The following is a 21,713-nucleotide window of genomic DNA, read 5'->3' on the forward strand; positions in this document are numbered from 1 at the left end:
TAAAAAAAGGATTGAGCTGTGTTCCTATGTTTTGCTTTTTTTGTATAATCTAGCCAAATCTGTTTTCTGGACGTTTGAACACAGCGGAAAATCTGGCCATTTTTTTGGGTTTTTGAACGTTCATATCTTATTTAATAATTAAATTATGAAAAAAAAGAAAACATAGGGACATTGTATTAGTGGCCGTAGACATTCAGGAAAAAAATTATAACTCTACTAGCATTATCCAGGGAGGAAACAGGGGACAACGTTTGTATGGAAAAAAGGGCGGTGTGGAATCCTCTTAAGGGATTTCAATAATATGAAATAAATAATGTTTTCAGAAAGAAATTTTTATTATCTTTTATATTAATTTTATTTTCCCCACTAATATTATTTTCAGTTTTATATATTTTTTTAAAATAAGTAAGTTTTTTTATTTTTATTATTTTCAGTTATCTCTTTTTTCTTATCTACATTATACTTTGATTGTTTTTTAAAGTAATATGGTATTGTACCTTTAACACTACGACGTATGACGTTGCTGGCGTTTAGTAATTTATAAGGCTTACATTTTTTTACCGCATATATATGTTTTTTCGTAATCTAACGCATCTATTTCAAGATTTATTTTTGTACTAATTTCTCGCAGATTTAGTTGCGGAGAGTTTTGAATACTAGTAGTATTTAGTTTAAGTAACTTAACATTGGACCAATTACGTATGGCTAGTTCCATTTTATTGTTAAGTTGTTTTACACTAAGATATTTATTCTCTATAACAGGAAGCAAAATGACATTTGTATTAGTTAGGTTTTTTAATATACTCGTAAGATTGTATTTTAATGAGTGGTAGTTAGTTTCGTTAGCTCCTATTCCTATAATTATATAGTCTAGTTTAGTTAAACTGCTTACTACATCTTGACTTATCTTGAGAGTCTGTGACGCTAGAGCATGAGGTTTTTAAAACCCGTTATTTTATAAATATCATTCCATTTCCCAAATTAGTCCTGTCCATTGTTGGTCTCCATATATTGTAATTGTTTGTTGGTATTTATTATTTTTATGATAGTTTTTTCCCCGTGAGTGATCTAGCGATGCTTTGCTTTCCTTTATTCATGTTGGGATTATTTTCACTAGTCCGCTTGCTATGAGTAGTGTCGCCGTCTTCTTGAATATTTTTTATTATTTTATCTCCTGTATAGTCCAGTTGAGATTCGTTAAATACGATATTCTTTTTTACAATGTTTATTTCTTTGTTGGTTTTGAGAAAGTATCTTGGTGTTGTAGGGGTTGTAGGTTTATTTTTCTGTTTACTTAGTACGCGTGTTGATAGAGGAGTTTCAATTTTAGTAGAAATTGGAGTCAAATTATTTAAGGATTTTTCTAGTGTAGTTTGGTTTTCTTTAAGCAACGATTTATATAGTGCTTAGCAGTTTTGTCCAATTTTTGTTTCAAATCACTGTTTTCTAATATTTTATTTTCTATTTCTGTATGCTGATTGTAATTGCATTTCTAAATCTATTATTTGTCTCCTCAAGTCATCTATATATGTGCAGTCTTTTGATGGAGTAGACACGCTTATTCCACTAAGATCCAACCTACCTACAACCTACATTATTAGTATTTTTTATAGATCGAGACAGATAACTTTAATCATTATCCTGTCATTTGTTGTGAAAATCCATAAGAGACACAAATGAGGTCCATGAGTTATGTAGGGAACTCGAACTCTTTTATTCGTTATAATATTAAATATTATATACACGTATAGCGATAATGACTTTGTTTTAAAATTTAAGTAGGTTTACATCTTGACTTACGAATAATAAAAACAAGGAAGAGTACCTAACTGTGTGACCCGAATTACGAATACATGCATACTTTATGCATAAATCGGTACACAATTTTGTGTGAATATGGAAGTGACAATTAATGGCTTTATTTCGTTTTAAGTTGCTATTTATTTTAGTGTGTGAAAAGGAACCAAATTTAAAACGGTTGAAGTATGACAGTTACGTTTCCTTAGTTTTTATTATTCGTAGCTTGACTTGATATGTTTTCGTGCGAAATTGTATCTTAGATCTAAAGGCACTGAGTGGAACTCCCGGGTGTTTAAAGATAGGCGTTTGAAAATTTCAGCATTGCTAAGGAACTCGAAGCATTTACCATGTCCTAAGTCAATGAGTTTACATACGAAGGTGCACCCCAGATCCTAAATTATTAATCAGAACTTCAGAAATCTTTGAATAAAATTGCTTTAATATATTATAGCTGCAAGCATAATATTATAATATCACTTTCTGATTTGACTTTTTATACAAAGTTAATTTATTTTGGTTCCGGGTATGTCATTTAAAAGATCCACGTTAAATGTGCAATTTTATTGAATCCCGCATAAGTTAGTACTTATGCGGGTCGGTTAGAACTCTTAACAGAACTCTTTACTACGTAGTAGTAGTTTTAGAGTTCTGTTTACTTATTATAATCTAAAAAGAGAAAAAATATCATTTTGAACAAAAAATTGAAAACCGACTTCCAACTCACAAAAAAGGGTTAAATAAAACTTGAGAGGTGTCAAGGGACACCCGAATGGAACGAAGTTATTTCTTATGTTTAAAAAACCTGTATACAACACTCAAAAAATTATTATTGACGCCCAGGAATACTAACAACGCGTCGCTGTTTATTTAAAAAAAAAAACGCCATCTTGTTGACGCACAGGAACACTTAATATTAACGCCCTCTACCCCTAACATGCAGGTACTAATAAAAAAGAGTCGAGGTCAAATCAGGATCAAATATCGCTCTGTCTAGCCCAGATTTACGCCGAACGCGCGATAAGGAACTTCGTTCCTATAATTGTTATTATTAAATAGTGGCTTTTTCAGAACTCTCCCATTATAATAATTAGCTTTTTATCTACCCAATATTCACACTTTTGAGTCGGTGCCAGCCATAAAAATTGCTAAAATCTTTTGATAAACAACATTTACTCATAATTGATATTTAGGTTAACTATTGCGTTGCTATAATTTAAGGCTTTAAGAACCTTACCTCTCACTCGCTGATGCTGTATGCAGTTGCCGTGCGTTTAATGTTTATGCCCATGAATAATATTCCATGCACACGTCAATTATATAGGTAATTTAAGTAAATGGACCGTCATATTTGATCGAAGCAAACTGAATTTCAATTATTTCCGTGAGGCCGTTTTGTGTTAATAAAACTTTACACACTGGTGATCCACAAAGTGAAGACTCAAATTGAAATATGATTAAATCTATACGTAGTAAAAGCGCCCTTAATGATTTTCCAATAATTTTAACAACGCCGTAGTTTAATAACAATCATTTTATATGTCTTTTTCATTAATTGTTTATTATCTTCCGTAAATTGTTATAAATTATGGTTGTCAGAAATATTCAGTCGAATACGCCTTTAATAAATTAATATGCTGTATATTCGATAATTAAATTATATTATAATAATATAGTGTATATTAAATAACATTTATTTAAACTACAATTTAAATGCTTCCAGAAAGCAGACGTACCTATACCTATACACGCAGATTTACTTTCAAATTGTATCATAACCTCACATATTATGACACGTATTCATTGATTTTCAAATTCCCAGGCCATTACATAGTTTATCATTGCAAGACACGAAATCATCATGTCACGGTGAAAGCACGAAATCGCAAACCAGCATCAGCAGTGACATATGCATCGACATATCTCGGAGGATTAGTCTAATTACTTGTTGATTAATTGACGCGTCAGCAATCAGACCATCTGTCTCGGAAGTTGCTTTTGATTGTGGTCATTTATATATAGTGCTTAGTGGTCCACGCTAATTGCGTTTACTGTATTATGGTTCTATACCAATAATGGCCACATTAATGCGCCACATGGTCTACTTGGCTTTATACTTGGTCTACACAGGTGGAACAAAACAAAGTGATAATGCTTTAGGGTGTATAATAGTGTATATGTGTCCCTTATATAGAATTCACTGTGAGTAGCAGCGCTGAACAGGGACTTTTTTGTGATTTGTAGGCAAGCGCCCCAGCCCCCAGCGTGATGAATATGCCAATGTAAAAGAAAAAAATCTGTAGGATCTCGCAGTTTCCTGATCTAGTGGTATAGAGCTTGGCTGTAGCAAGACTCTAGTACTGAATTTTAATTTTTATTCATTTAATTTCTATAAAACTGCCCATTGATACCAACATTTGTTTGTCAGCCATAATAAATCTATGCATTATATATGTATATAGCTACTTACTAATTAATTCAGTATATTGGACATTTTTGTCATAATTAAAGTTAATTTTTTTTTTTTCGAACGAGAAAAAATTATCTTACACTTTCATTGTTTGTATCAACCTGAATTTATTCAAAGAGCCAAAACAAACAAATTTAAGGGACGATGATGTTTGTCATATTATAGGGAGTTGGCGCGGCCTCGAAAGTTTTAATAAAAATATTCAATCACCACTTCCCGAACTTGCCTGAAGATTGTCCCAAGTTAATAAAATGTAGATGAAGAAAATACGCCTGTGACGGGAACTTTTTTGCGAATTTACATAGTCAGGAGCTTAATAAAGTTTCCATGCAAATTAAATGCATCGGAGTCACAGGGAGTAAGACTTTATGATTGTTTTACAATCATAACTTGGAAATGAAGCATTTTATATTAGTTTTACTTCAATATGATTTTTCAGGGAACCTTTTTGATTTAGTCAAATTGATCAAGGATTATTATGAGCATTTGTTTTATTGATTCTTATAAGTATGTATAAAATATGACATTAACTACAACAACTCCTATCTTATCTTATAGAAATTCTTATATATACATTTATATATATTTTATATATATATATATATATATATATATATATATATATATATATATATATATATATATATATATATATATATATATATATATATATATAAATATATATATATATATATATAATCTCGGAATCGGCTCATCGGCTCCATTGATTTTTATGAAATTTAGTATATAGGGGGTTTCGGGGGCGATAAATCGATCTAGCTAGGAATCATTTTCAGAAGATGTATTTTATTCGTGTTTTATCGATAATCGATAAACTGAAAAATATGACTCTTCCTGACATCTATTGGCGAATAATAATACTATTTTGTTAGCAACTAATTGTTTTAACGACCAGCAGATGGCGTTATTAAGTAACACGAAGTCAATGAGTGTTTGCTATGCCGAGCTAAGCTCGGTCATCCAGGTACTCTAATTTTAAGATTGCTATCCTACCACTTCCGCATGAAAATTAATTCCAAAAACCACTTATTATGGTTCAATTATTATTATACTAGACTCACAAGCAATTATTATCACCGCATTCAGACAAAAAACTTACTTATAATATAATCCAGTGTATGAATATAAATTTATATTATACACTTATATTATACACTTTTATTCATACACTTATATTATACACTTTTATTCATACACTTATATTATACACTTTTATTCATACACTTGATGATCCCGCCCGCAACTATGTCGCATCAAAACTGGTTTTTTTCGCGGGAACAGTACTTTTTCCGGGATAAAAAGTATCACTTTGTCCTTCCCCGGAACTCAAAGTATCCCTATGGGCGTACCCAGGTAGGGGCAGGGGGGGCAGCTGCCCCCTCCTAGAAGATAAAATAAACGTCAATTTTCCTAGCAAGTAGGATCTAAAAATGTGTTACCTACTCTGCACAAAATAAAGTTGGAAAAAAAGTTGGAAACAAGATATATTTTCAGTCAGATTGAATGAAAGTCAATTTTCATTTAATATACCAGACCGACCATCTCTGCGAAACAGTTATGCTGCCCCCCCAGCTAAAATCCTGGGTACGCCCATGATTTTAGCTGCATTTTAGCATACCATATTTCAGTAAAATCGGTTCAACGGTTTGGGCGTGAAGAGGAAACAGACAGACAAACACTTTCGCATTTATAACATTAGTTATTCTAAAAACCAATCCGAATTGTCACAGCCAAATTTTGATGGATTGATCCCGAAAAGTTTGTGTTTTAATAGACCCTCGATCCCAGAGGAAAGAATGAGTTATGATAAGCTAATCTGTGCACCCGACCTGACAGGCCGATAACGTAACAAAGGTGGGAGATTAAAAACATACGATTTGAACTCTCACCTTTTTAAAACAATGGCTTTTTGCTAAGTGACGTTGGATTTTATCGTACATAATTGATGTGCTGGCTTTTTATGACGAGCCTTCTTTAAGGGGTCGACTAAAGCAAAATTGATGATTGTAAAATTTATTTTTATACTTGATAATAAACTACGAATTGTTTTTTTACAGCGAAATCACGATATCTTAAAATTGTCTCGCTCTTAACGAGTGGCTCGTCCTTTTTAACCGACTTCCAAAAAGGAGGAGGTTATAATAATATGTTCGTCTGTTTATCACTTCGCCGTTTGAAAATCGGTCCGATTTTCAAGATTTTTTCGCTATTGTATAGGCCATAGGGTATAATCCAAATTTGGTACCTTTGCTTAATAAAAGAGACGTCTTGATGATGCGATCCAAAAGTTATCTAATGCCCTAATAATTCCCAAAAATCTATGTATTTCATAGCGCGACGTTATTGGTTGACGTGTTTCGCGCTAAGCGCCGATCACATTTCTTTCATTCGAAAAGGAATTTTGAAAAACTGGCCAAAAAGGCATGCAATAATTCTTATAGTTATTAATTTATATTAATTTCTTCTTTAAGGTCTTTATGTGTCTCATCAACGGAACAATTGCTAGTCAATAAGGTGTTCATCTATCAAAAATATCGACTAAATTTAATTAACGAAAGGCACATAATAAAAGTAAACATAAATGGTAAATAACATTTTAACAATTTCATAGATCCTTTGTATATTATTGTTGGATTTACCTACCCGTAGTTTGTTGTCGAAATTCTATCACCCAGAATACATTATCCCTTGTTTTATCCCAAATTGCGATGAAGGAAGTTTTTGATTCTATTCCGCCAATATGCGCATTTTATAATTCGCCTTAAAAGGATCGTATTTAATTTGGTAAATCCCTACTAATATTATAAGTGTGTCTGTCTGTTACCTCTTCACGCTCAAGCCACTCAACCGATTTTGTTGAAATTTGGCATGGAGATTGGGGATACTTTGAGTCCCGGGAAAGGACATAAGATTATTTTTATCCCGGGTAAAATGTTTAAGATTTTTTTTAACATTATGTTATTCTCATTATATTCATTGTCAACTTATATCATAGAAGTTAACCTAACTTAGTATAGTCCAAATTTTTAAGAATATTACATAGTATTTTAAAGCGACTTCAAAAAAGTTAAAGGAGGTTATCAATTCGACGGGTATGTATGTAATATATTACTACTAATATAATATATTATTCTGTGGTAATATTTGCAGAACTGCCTAGTTTTATCCCGGGGTCCGTTTTAAGACATGAATCGACCTTCGCGGTCCACACATTTCATATAAAAAAAATATTAAACAAAGGTAAGTAAATACGAAAATTACAAAGGTATTTTAAGATATCAATGAAAAAAGTAACCATTTTTTGTAACTAGTTATCTATCTGAACTCTGAAGTTTGGAGTGAAATATTGGTGCAAGCTATAGATATTGACATTAAATCCTAGACATGTTGAAGTCATAAGATGAATGAAGATCATCTTCGAACATGCTTGGTCCGCATACAATAATTATTATGGGTCGGCGGTCCGGATGCGGACCGCGGTCCTCCATTTGGTGACCCCTGGTCTACATCGTCTGAACAAATGTGCCAAATTTCAAAAGCGTATGTAATAAGTATGTATGTTTTTTGTTTTTGTTCGCATATCTCCGGAACTATAAGTCCGATTTGAGTATTTTTTGTTGTTCTAGGTAAGGTTCAACTTAGGGAATACCGCAAGTTTCATCAAAACCAGTTCAGTAGTTTTCAAGATAGCAAATTTTAATTCGCAATTACGTACAATTTTGAAGTCATTTTTATCTTTTTAAAATACGATTATTGAAAGTTTGGAGAGAGGTTGAATCCCCTATAATAGATCGATTTCAATGATTGTAATACCTCGATCGTGGGAATCGCAGACAATAGATTGATTTGATTGATTTATAAGTTCGATTGATACCCGTCCCGGGAGTGATTTTTTTTAAAATTATATTTTCATAAATTTCATCACAGAAATAAATAGTTTAGGAGGCCCACTAATTCACTCCTAATTTTTATAACCAAATGTAACGACGTAATGACGGCTCGTTAGAGATCTCTGACGAAGGTTCATCTCGTCCAAGGTTCCGTATATAAGGCACGTGTTTACAATCACTGTGTTGTCTATCCGTCTGTCAGGGATCTAGAATTAAACGTTACGTATTTGGGGCGAATTTATTTATCATTTGTGCAGATTACGTTTCAAGTATACGTGCATTAATTTATAATTTGTATTATTTAATATAAGATTTTTAAGCAGAAAATGGGAGCAATAAGGTATTTAAATACAAATCTGATAATCCATACTAATATTAAAGGTGTAAAAGTGTGTCTGTTTGTCTGTCTGTCTGTTATCTCTTCACGCTCAAACCGCTGAACCACTTTGAGTCCCAGGAAAAAAGTATGGTCCCACACGATAAACCTTTGGCGCGGCGATAAGTCGCTGCATGGACGACCATACATAGGCAATGAATTTCCCCCAATTTTCATGAATTATTAAAAACAGAAAATGCAGAAAGTATTCTACAGATTAAGTAACAAAAATCACATAATCCCAATATCTAACCCTCTAGCTCTGCAATATGTAACAAAAAATGTGGATCTTATGATCCCTCTATATCCGGGAGGGCAAATGTTTGCGAGCACTAATGGGCATTTGTTGCTATCGGGTGTGGTTAACGGGTTAATCGATCTTTGTTTGCTTATAACAACGCTCGCCAGAAGCCCGCATTGGTTAAAGGGCAGGGCACATTATAGCGGTTTTTCATTATTCCAAGCCAGTGCTGGATTACTTCTGGAATATTGTAAACATGTCAACAATCAGTACATTCCAGTGCATTACCCGTTTACATTAATACGGTAGGTATGCAGTTGGACCACTGGATTAGGTATTTTTTTTATTTATTTATTTATTTATGTCAGGCTTCTTGGCCCATATTATAAATACCATAAAGACTAACATACATACAATTATACTAAAACTAACACTAACACTAAACAGTAAACACGTATTGTCTGCGACATGGGGCGCGATGTGTTCGGAAGTCGTCCTCGGAACCTCCTGTGGACGACTCCAATCGGCCAGAACTCCTCCTTTTCGAAGGTCGGTAGATGATGCGTCGGGACTCTCACCACAAAGGAGCTAAAATAATATAAACAGGCCATTATACTCATCAACTTTGAGCACTTAGCGGAGTCCAAAAAACTACTTTCTGTACAGTTTCGTTTCAGTATCAAATAGCAGGCGCTAAACGCTAGTTGTCGAGATTAAAATGTATACGTACCTAGTTATAATCTCGAATTTTCCTTGACATCTAAATCGTTTGCTGGAAGAAATCGCTTGTAGCGATAAGACCCCTTTTGCTCTCTCTCTACTAATATTAATTAAGTACTTAACTGTATTTGAATGAAGATTTTGACACCAGCCCAAACATTATATTCTGTCAAACCATAGATATCAGAAACAAACGTGGTTTTATATCTCTATGTGTCAAACTCTTCATTAAATTGAAGTTTAATCATAATCAAAATACCTCTAAATGCGGTCGTCAGGTTCTATGTTCTGTTTGTCCCATTTGTTTTGTTGCAATAAAGTATTTAATTCATTCATTCATTGGTTTTTTAATTTTATTAAACGAAAAGATGGTGTTTTTGTAGATTCGTAACAAACTAACCTCGCGCTTTCTGATTAGTTTAAACTTCAAAAGTCAGTTTAATCCTTCGATCGTGGATTTTTGGAAATCTATTGTTATTCTATTGTGTCTCGCTCACCGGTGAGCTTATGGGGCTTGATGGGTTAAAGTTTGTTTGATTTGTATATTATGTAATGTTATTCTGTTGTTAGACCAGAAACAGACTAAATCAAACGAATAATGAAGCATGTTGCAATATAGAATTATATTATGGTAGCCCTACAACAATTTTTTTTATATTTGCAAAAAATCTCGAAAGTGGTACCGTTATATAGTAGCTAACAGAGATAGAAAGGATTTCATACTTTGAATTGATGGTCCTAAAATAATGACTGTTTTATTTGTAGGATAATGTTACTCTTAAATTATATGACTATTAATCTATCATTATACTTACAAAAAATCGGGTTCCGTTATGGGGTTCTGTAATCAACAAAACTTGGTTGACTACTGAACCCTAAAACGGAACCCTAACAATTTATAGGTTAATAGTTATATAATTATTTAAGAGTAACATTGTCCTACAAATAGAATAATCCATATTTTAGGACCATTAAGTTCAATATAATTATGATATTGACCTCTACCTTATGAAAAAAAAACTATTGAATTTACGCGCATTTCAATACTATTATTATTAGATCCTACTTGAACAACATAGTATACATTTTAAAGCAATGCCAAAAAACAAATTAAAACACTAAAAAAAATCAAGGCTTTAGAAACTATAGTGCGTGATAGCCTTTACGTTACGGTTACTGCGGAAAATTGGGGCATTATTCAAAATCACTGGTATATAACTTCTTGTATTTAGTATGCTCGTTCTGGCTTTTGAACGAAGCACTTACTATTGAACCAAATATTGGCAATCAAAATACGTAGCTCTTGCTCCGTATTGCTGCAGTAAATTTAAAAAGACTTTAAGATTTTCTATGTATGCTAGCAATCATATTTTGCGGATCTTTTCAGATTGCTATATTATGTAAGTGGTAACAAATTAAGGTTTTTTTTTTTGTTTTATAAACAATAAACTGAATGAAAGAATATCAGTATCTAAGGCTCTGACTGACTGAATCTTGACATTGTTTAATAAAAGTACCTGGATGACCGAGCTTTGCTCGGTACCGTATAGCAAACACTCATTGACTTCGTGTTATTTAATAACGCCATCTGTTGGTCGTTAAAACAATTAGTTGCTGACAAAATAGTATTATTATTCGCCAATAGATGTCAGGAAGAGTCACATTTTTCAGTTTATCGATTATCGATAAAACACGAATAAAAAAACATTTTCTGCAAATGATATATATACAAGAATTGCTCATTTAAAGATATAAGATATGAGTGTTACGTTCTGTGGCATAAATTTTGTATTAAATAATTAGGTGTGGTTTTTTAACAACTTTTGGAATCATAATTTGCATACATATAGTAGCACGCATACAAACACCATGCCGAAGTCTGCCGAACTGAAACGACGTCAAACGAAGCACGGCAACGCCGCACCGAGTGGCGCAGCGGCACGGCGCGGCGTGGCCGTGCATCAGAGTGAGTTTGTGTATCTTAATCCTGTCACCGCGCTAAAAGCTATTAAAGTTATGCAATAGTTGTTAAACTAATATGTATTCTGTGGCAATAGCTAAAAAAATCAATTATATTCACAATTATACCATGAAGTTTCATAAATCAAATCATTTTATTTCGGGCATCAGAGGCCCATATAACAAATACCTTAAATCTCACATGCATATTACTTATATAATAAATACCTTAAAACTAACATACATATTTTTATATATTATTATAAACTAACACTGTCACGTGTTGCCGGCGATGTGACTCGCTTCGTTCAGGAGTCTCCCCCGGAACCTTACATCTTTCTGCACTAAGCACTATATTTTCCGAAACTCTACTAATACATAGTATATCATTGCAGAACACCCGTCTTAATAGTTTAAGCGTAACAAAATTAAAACAAACATTCTAATATTAGTATGGAATATGAATGAATATAAGTGTATACTGTATATCCCTCCAATCTTGGCGTAAACATAAGAACTCAATATTCTCGTAACACACTGACGTAACACACAATATCAAACTTATTGTCGGAGGAAGGGTGCTAAATTCCTAATCCTTGCTTCTCTCAGATAAATGTGGGTGTTTCTTAATAAATAATTCCCAACACGCTCTATTAGGTACGGTCCAATCGCTATATGAACCGTGCACATAGTTTGCTGCGTGAATATTTTATGGCCAGGTTTTTCCTGGACAATTCTTTGCCCGCAATTTCGTCGTTTTGTGTAAGCAAAATTGCGCCCAAAACAACAATCCTTCCGGTATAGTATAGATGACGAAACAAAAATAGTTTATATAGTATTACTAGATTACTACCTGACGCCCGCAACTCCGTTGCGCCAAAATTCGTTTATTGCGCGGGAACCGTACATTTTTCCGGGATAAAAAGTATCCTATGTCCTTTTTCGGGACTCAAAGTATCTCCATGCCCAACAAAATCGGTTCAGCGGTTCGCGCGTGAAGAGGTAACAGACAGACAGACAGACGGACAGACAGACAGACACACTTTCGCATTTATAATTTTAGTAAGTATGAATATTAGTATGGATATGGATGATTTCGACATTTTGTATTTTCATCACACATTCGTATGCTTACATTGGTACTAATTATATTTTTTTACATCGTAACAAGAAACGGAAAATATGTTTCTATAAAATATGTTTTTGTTAGTTACCTATTAATAACAGCTATAAAAAATATATTATATAATCAATTCCAAAATATTAAGTTTATTGACGAATGCTCATGACGTAATGTATCAAAAAATCCGACCCCATATTGAACTGGTGCGCCATCATATTATTATAATAGTAGGGTCGTATTTCGCGACATAAGCATTATAAATACCTATTAACCCTAAAAAGATAACCATATTTTACCTTACACGAAAGATAACCATACGCTTAAGAAGCGCACAAATCTTAGGGTCTAAGAATTTTAATATATTTAGCTAAATATCATCCATTTCAATTTGAATATCAAATACATTTTGTCCTTGATCTCAGCCTTCATAATGTATCTTTTGACCCCTCTGTTGTTTGTCATTCTTTTCACCTTTTATCAAATTTATAGCAAAAGGCACTTATGCTCTGCCATTAGATAATTATTATAAATGCTGGGATTCTTATAATTTTTGCAATTCGGCAATGAACACTAGCAAATATGTTTGTGATTTCTCATAAAATTTACACGTACTCAACGATTTAAATACTAACTAACATGAAAACGAAATATTTTGATTTTATACGCATTACCTAACTAGAACTAGTTTGAGTTTAAAATTGCATCAAATTAACTCAAACAAGTTAATTTGATGCAATTTTAATGGAACGATTTTCATGGAATTTATCCTAAAGTAGACCAAGCTAAAGAAGCTTAATTTTTACTTTAAATGCTTCTTTATCGTAACATAATAATTGTATAAAAGATAAAACCGACTTGACCGATTGTAGAGTTCTCTAAGTTGATCCATACCTAGTACAACAAAAAAGAATTACTTAAATCGGACCTGTATTTTGTTCCAGAGATATGCGAACACAAACATAAAAACATACATACATACATTCACTTTTGAAATTTGGCACATTTGTTCAGACCATAAAGTTAATATACCTAGCGGAATAGAGAAACAATTTTTTTTTCATCTGTTTGACGTACAGTCGGCACTTATCGGCACGTTAACAATATTTTAATCTCTTAGAAAGACGCGTGTGTTAGTGTATACGTAAACAAATTTTTACACACAGACGTAAATCAATTTCGGTTTCGTTTGACAGCTCGAGATTGTTGCTCTTATCCTCTAGGTATATTATCTTATGGTTCAGAGTTCAGACACTGAAATAGACTGACATATACAAAAACTGGGCAGTTCTGGAAATATTACTAATACTATTAAATATTACTTAACCTCCTTTTTTAACATCGGTTAAAAATGTAATTTATCCGCGGCATTTTGCGGGCAATAAGTATCTAAGACTTCATTAAAAGCACATTCAGTTAATTATTGTACAGAGTAGGAACTGCCTTGTTACTCTAATTGCCGTAGTTAACTGTCACTTGCCAACTGAAGGAAGCCTTTATATTATATAAGTGCCAGTACCATTTCATAGTATATTCACCTTTGTATTCATTGTAGATAATAATTTAAACAGTTCTCGATGACGCCCGCAACTCCGTTGCGCCAAAACTCGTTTATCGCGTGGGAACCGTACATTTTTCCGGGATAATAAGTATATTTTGTCTGTTGTTTCTTTTCTCGGGACTCAAAGCATCTCCATGCCAAATTCCAGCAAAATCGGTTACATACACAGACATACAGACAGACCGACACACTTTCGTATTTATAGAAATAGTAGTCACTCCAAAAGAGAGTAACAATACTGTATTATTTACGACAAACAGACTAGGATTTCTTTCTACTGAAGAATACATAAAACTATAACTCGCTAAGAACGTAAAATTTACCGCACTCAGAGTGGAACATTAATTATTTAAACGTAAGTAATTCAAAATGTTGACATAAGCCCTTTATATTAGCTGTCAAACTCTATATTAAATGATTTGATTTTTTGAATGATTAACCTTCAGTTAATCATAATTAAATGTCTCTAAGTAGGGCGGTAAATCTGACGTTTTGTCTCTGAAATCTGTCAGTGTTTCTATTTTTTTTAAAATAGAAACACACAGATTTCAGAGACAAAACGTCAGACTCAATAAACTAAGAGCTGACCACTAAACCGGTCATGTGGCTTCAGCTGTATTAAAACTCCGTTAGCTACTTCCCTGAACAACCTTTTCTGATAATCTGCGTGCTGGCAGGCCGTGGGCGATGGGTATGGAGTGGGGTGGGAAAAAAATGGAGAAAATATAGGTTCAGCGACTTTAATTTTTTCCAAACAGTTTCTCAGTACTTCCTGTGCACCCATAAAAAAATTTAAATCGATCTGGTGGTGTGAAGGGGTTGCCAGCGTTAATTAAAAGTAGGAAAATTATTAATATTTTCATGTGGGTTCAGCTGTTTTGGCTTTTTTTCTGACGCAAGATTAGTTAGTATGTAATCCCAAAAAAATGGGCCAAAAAAAGTCAACACAGCCAAGCACACATAAAAATAACAATTTTCCTACTTTTAATTGACGCTGGCAACCCCTTCCCACCACTCGATCGATTTACATTTTTTTGGGTGCACAGAAAGTATAGAGCAACTGTTTGGAAAAAAAATTAAACCTACATTTTTTCCACTTTTTTCCCCACCCCACTACAGCCACACCCACCGCCCACGGCATGCCAGCACGCAGATTATCAGAAAAGGTTGGTCAGGGAAGTAGCTAACGGAGTTTTAATACAGCTGAAGGCACATGACCGATTTGGTCGTCAGCTCTCCGTCGATACGAGAGGTGACTTGCAAGAGTATTACTACTAATATTAGGTATATTGAAGTAAAAAAAAATATATTAAATCCAATCTTTTAGCTTTATAAAATCTCATTTCTTTTAATATAATTGAATTTCGTCAAATCTTTATTATTCCAGTAAGGGTGATATAATTGAATTGGAATTATTATATTAAGTTATGATTAAAGAATCAATATTGGCAGGCAATCTCTTAGCACGAGAATTCTTACCGTAAAAATTATAAAGTATTGGAATTAATGAAGAAGAAACCATTATAACTTTTCGATCAGTTGAATCTAATTTAATCAAATTCTGAAATGATCTGTATCTTGACAAATCAGCATGAGCAATAATATCAAAATAATACCTTAAGAAAGTATAATGGTAACATCGCATACTTTGAGGATCCCATACATGGGGAGACCAATCAAATGCGGTCGAACTGTTCGCAGGCTAAAAAGCACATAATATTTTAAGGAGGAGCAAACTATGGATTATATTTTCTTAGAGCCTTATTCTAACTGTAGACTTTTAGAGCACGTATACCTATGACGCTGCCCGTTACCAGGATCGCATAAAATAAGAGAATTTAATAAAATCCCCTTATGCGTACGCGGCTCAAAACCCTCCAAGCATATCATTCTGTGTTTTTCTGTTGTGACAGTGATGGATGCCCTCCTTTGTTTCGTGTATGCCGTAATGATAAGTAATGTTATGATAAATGTCATTAACCGAGCGCCAAATGAAACGGAATTCGGGGAATCTAAATGTGATTTTGGATTTTAATGCGCATTTACCTTTTTCAAGGACGAGTAAGGTTGTATCTATGAGAGACTAGAAGGAGTTTCAGTCATGGGAGTATGTGGGCCAATTTAAAAGAGAAAAAAAATCTGGTATTACCGGAGAAGATGTTAATAAGCTCTTACTTACAGATACTAGAATGAGATTGGCTCTGACTTTGAGCCCTTTAGCAAAAAGTAATATATTTATAAATCGAATAACAGTAAGGTCTGCTTCTCTTTATCTGGCACATTGGAAAAGTCACATAGCACATAAAGACAGCGAACTTTGAATAGCTGCTATAAGCTGCATAAATATTATTAATAGAAAGACAAAAATACATACGTGAAGCATAAAATGGTAATATTTTCTTTACCAACGTTACGTCTTAACTCCTATGTAACTAGGTTGAACTCATAATCGTGAATGTGTAACAAGATTATAATTGCAAATGATCCACATAAATCTTTCCAAATTTGACGGAAATCCACGGAATCCACGCCGACACAGGGTTTAGTTCGGAATAGTATTACCTATCGGGTTGTATTTGGGTCTCGTGAGGTAAGTTTCTGTTATTAGGTTTAGGGTGTAGGTAGACAGTTTCTGATGATTGTGAAATAAATATTTCAATACCTTATTTAAATTAAATTATAATTAAAACAATCCTATTAAAAATCAAAGACGTCAAATATAATTAAAACTATTTGCAGATTATTATTTTTTGTCTCATTTATACTTTGAATTACATTTGCCTCAAATCACTCTTATTGTCTCAGATAATTTTTATGTCATCTAAATATTATTATAGCAAATGCATCATAAAAGTAAATTACGGACAGATATGAGGAATGTGGGTTCCGTTTTTTTGCGGTGCCCTAAAAACTGAAAAACCCTAAAACCCCCGTGGCACTTTAATAAACTCCTGAAAAAGATCGAGAAGGCCACTTGTTCATGGCTTTTTCCTCTTCAATTGAGCTATGAAGCCTCGCATATTATTTGATTTATTGCCAAAATACAATATTCAAACTCCAATACAATATACTTGAGAGTTCTCTTGTATTGAAAAGGTTTAGTATTGACGCCTATGAATCTATTTCTTCTATAGTACATTGCATGAATATTAATTTGAAGACATGTGTGGTTAAGTAACATTTTACAACATAAGAGAATAAAAAAACCCTTACAATTTCAACAAACCTTGTAACTTTTTCATCATCTAGCTAATAATAATATAATTATGTAACTAATATTTACTATACACACGGGCGTAGCAAAATTTACTTTAACTGGTTGTTTTATCACAATTGCTACACCTAACCGTACAAATTCAAATTCTTCATTAAACTCATACAAAAACACACGTAAACAGCTTACATCACGTCGTCTAATCCCATGTTATGTTAAAGTTAAGTTAATATTGGCAGCAGGTAGCTTAGTTCTCAATTGCATATGGGGCCAACACAGATAGCCCCACCTGAAACTTTATATCAATCAGGTCAAATCTTTAGTGCATCCCACATATCTATTATAGACCACAGAAAGCAGTAGATGTGGCATGCAAGTTTATTTATCAGTGGAGAAGGTTCCTTTTTCGAAATTTTTACGGATGAACCAGGTAAGTAACATTAATTCTCAACATAAGAGCAATTACTCATTTATCCCTTATAATTTGAACAAATTTTGTAACTTAACTACTTCATCATCTGACATAAATCCATATTTTTTATTAGGGTTCCTAACCTAAAGGGTAAAAACGGGACCCTATTACTAAGACTTCGTTGTCTGTCCGTCTGTCTGTCTGTCCGTCCGCTCCAATACAAGAAACGTAATTTTTTTTGGCCTTTTTAGCTCGTAATCAATAATGGTAACAGTTAGGCACTAGAAATTTTCACAAAAAAAAACTTAATTATATAGTTGCTTTAATAATTAATAATAAAATTGAATAAAAGTAAATATTTAGGGGGGGGGGGGCTCTAATACAAAAACACAATTTTTTTCTACTTTCGCTCTATACCGGACACCGGTATGGAGCCCTTCGTGCGCGAGTCCGACTCGTACTTGGCCGATTATTTCAAATCATTTTCCCGGTCCTAAAGCCTCATTTATGCAAAAAAACGTCAAGTTTTCAAATTGTTAATTACCTGCTTCGCCCACTCATGTCTTCAATTATTATTTATTATCTAGTAAGTCTGCTGTATAATATTATAATATTATTGTGTTAAATAAAATAAGACAGGACATATCTATTGCAGTTACAATCTGTGGTCACTTACATTAAAATAGAATAGTTTATCTTGGACAAATATTAAAACTATTTTATGTTCTTTACCAGGAATTGACTTATTTACAGTTTAAACGTTTGAGTAACACAACTAAATACTCAATTTAGTTCCAAGAAATTAGCAGAAATGAACGAGAAATCCTGAAAGCTATTCAAACGCTCTTCGATTCTTATTGTTGTTTCAACGTTTGAAGCAGCCAACTATAAATCTATATATTAATACGTGAACGAAAAACTTTGTATCCCTTTTGACGAAAAATGCGTAAACGTAGGTGAATGAAATTTTGCACAGTTATAGTTAATAAGGCGAAGGAGTGCATCGAGCTAATATTATTTTGAAATTATGCTTTTATCATACATTTTTTTAACAAATAAAACATTACACACACTACAACACACACACATGAGAAATGACATATTTTTGAGTGACAAGCCTATACATACGAGTTATACTCTTTTATTTATGGTTGAAGTCTGTTGACAACAAGTTGACAAATTGAAAATGGATTATAGTTTTTTTTATTGAATCTTAGATACTATAGACAATACTTACACGGCCAGTCTGAGATCAGCTGGGTCCCAGAGACAAGAGTTGAAAAAAATAATATGATAACGTCAATATTCTTTTACAAAATATACCTAGATAGTAGCCCTAATGTCCTTGAAACTAGGGTCGAATTTCGACCATTGGGCGAACTCTAGTAATATGAAATGTACAGTACATTTCATATTATTTATATTGTTATATATAATATTATAGGTGTCACTAACTAACAATGTTTATCTGTGTTAGATTTAGAAAACACTCGAGCCTAGCACAGTGTGAATCTACAAATAAAAATAAAAAATACGTGTTGCACTCGGGGACTGCCGCGGTCAATCTATTGCATAGCATTTTTTATCAACTTATGCAATTGTTTTTTTTTTTTTAATTATATAAGGGGGCAAACGAGCAAACGGGTCACCTGATGGAAAGCAACTTCCGTCGCCCATAGACACTCGCAGCATCAGAAGAGCTGCAGGTGCGTTGCCGGCCTTTTAATAGGCAATAGGGAAATATGAGAGGGTAGGGAAGGGAAGGGAAGGGAATAGGGGAGGGTATGGAAGGGAATAGGGTAGGGGATTGGGCCTCCGGTAAACTCACTCACTCGGCGAAACACAGCGCAAGCGCTGTTTCACGCCGGTTTTCTGTGAGGACGTGGTATTTCTCCGGTCGAGCCGGCCTATTCGTGCCGAAGCATGGCTCTCCCACGTACAAATTCGCATACGTATAGTGCCGAAGTCTACCAAACTGAAACGACGTGAAAAGATGCACGGCAACGTCACGGCAACCGTCGGTGCCAGTCGGTTACGGAATTTCTTGATTTGGTTGCCGCGCTCAAGGTTCGCGATAAAAGCCATGGATATAATATAATGTTAAAAAAATCAAAACTCATGTATGTTTAGAAAGAATAATATTATAACAGAACAAAATAATCGGCCAAGTGCGAGTCGGACTCGCGCACGAAGGGTTCCGTACCGTTATAGAGTGAAAATATGGTAAAAAATGTGTTTTTTGTATGGGATTATTTATTTTATTTTACTTTTAATATTTCATTTTAAAGTACAATATACATGTTATTAAGGATTTTGTGAAAACTTCAAGTATCTATATGTTGCCATTATGGATTACGAGCCAAAAAGACCAAAAAAATAACGTTTGTTGTTTGTTTGGTGTATGGGAGCCCCCCTTAAATGATAAATTATATATATTTTTTTTTTGTTTTTCTTGTTATAGTGGCACCAGAAATACATAATCTGTGAAAATTTCCGAAGTTTAGCTATAGCGGTTCTTGAGTTACAGCCTGGAGACAGACAGACAGACGGACAGACAATGAAGTCTCAGTAATAGGGTCCTGTTTTAACCCTTGGGTACATAATCCAAAAAAAAAAATCCATACTATCTCAAAAACTGCTGAACCGATTTTGATGAAACTTACACTTTTCTCTAATTTGAACAATACTAATACAACAAAAAATACTTAAATCGGACTTGTAGTTCCGTAGATATGGGAACACAAACACAAAACATACATGCTTGCATATACACAATATAGTTCCATGCATATACACTTTTGTTTTCAACCTTTGCTCAGACGCTGAAATGGACTAACATAATAACGAAAACTGGATAATTTGTTTTGGAATTAATATTACATACATAGGGGTCGAATTATTAACCTCCTTTTTTTTGAAGTCAGTTGAAAACTCCTAACTTTAATATTTTTTTTCAAGAAACAAAAAACTTTTAAACAAAGCAATATTCGAAATTGCAGCAGAAATTTAGCCAGAAAGAGAATCAGTAACATAAATCCAAAGATAAACCGAATCAATTCGCAGTACAGATAGTGTAACTCAATACAATATTGTCGAATCTACGGAGCAATTTTGTCCGCTTGTTCGCTGGGCGAATCAAATAAGAGCTTTTTTATTCAATTTGATGAGAAAATAGATCGCCTTGCTCGCAAACAATAGTATCACCGTTGATTATCTTCTAAAGTTCTTGCTGTTTTGGTGACGCGTTTCTGGGAGGACTTATACAAGGAGACAATGGGCGTTTTCACACTGCGACGATAATGACACGACACGATAGACGATACCACAGAATAGATACCTAAGGGCCACCGCACATATACAATTTCAAGTTGTGCAAAAGCAAGCGAGATGTCACTATCAGTAACACTGCGTGGTAAAAAGAGACATGTGATACATGACAGCAGAACTCTTTTTTTGACGTCCAGTCGGCACGTATCGGCACGTTGACAATTTGAGTAAGTGTGTTACACATATTATATTTACACACAGAGCCCATAGACGGCCCCGAATTACCTACATAATAAAAAAAATATGGAAGTATGGATAATGGATATGGATTATTATCACCTTTTTATCTGGATTTTTTCATTAAAATTTATCTGGATAATATCGAAGTTTAAAATGCAAGGTATGATCAATGATGTTTTCCTATTTCTAATCTGTCACTTAGTATTGAATTCACCCAAAATATTCTAATTTAGTTTGTACGATAGTCGGCCCACTTGAAATTGTATATGTGCGGTGGCCCTTAGGTATCTATTCTGTGGTATCGTCTATCGTGTCGTGTCGTTATCGTCGCAGTGTGAAAACGCCCAATCGTTCCGGTTGGACTGATTGTAAAACTGACTGGGTTAGTTGAGTCATTCTCGTGTGAATACAGAATCCTGTAGACC

At 33.7% G+C, this 21,713-nt stretch overlaps 1 long non-coding RNA gene across 1 annotated transcript; it reads left to right on the top strand.

Annotated features, from left to right (window-relative positions):
• Positions 1-304: 304 nt before the first annotated feature.
• On the top strand, positions 305-21,496 carry LOC121728044. The gene is made up of 3 exons (XR_006035758.1): positions 305-315; positions 2,445-2,450; positions 21,359-21,496. It is a non-coding gene; the product is annotated as an uncharacterized LOC121728044 (long non-coding RNA).
• Positions 21,497-21,713: the final 217 nt, after the last annotated feature.

Source organism: Aricia agestis, chromosome 6, assembly GCF_905147365.1.
Source record: "Aricia agestis chromosome 6, ilAriAges1.1, whole genome shotgun sequence".
Classification (NCBI taxonomy): domain Eukaryota; kingdom Metazoa; phylum Arthropoda; class Insecta; order Lepidoptera; family Lycaenidae; genus Aricia; species Aricia agestis.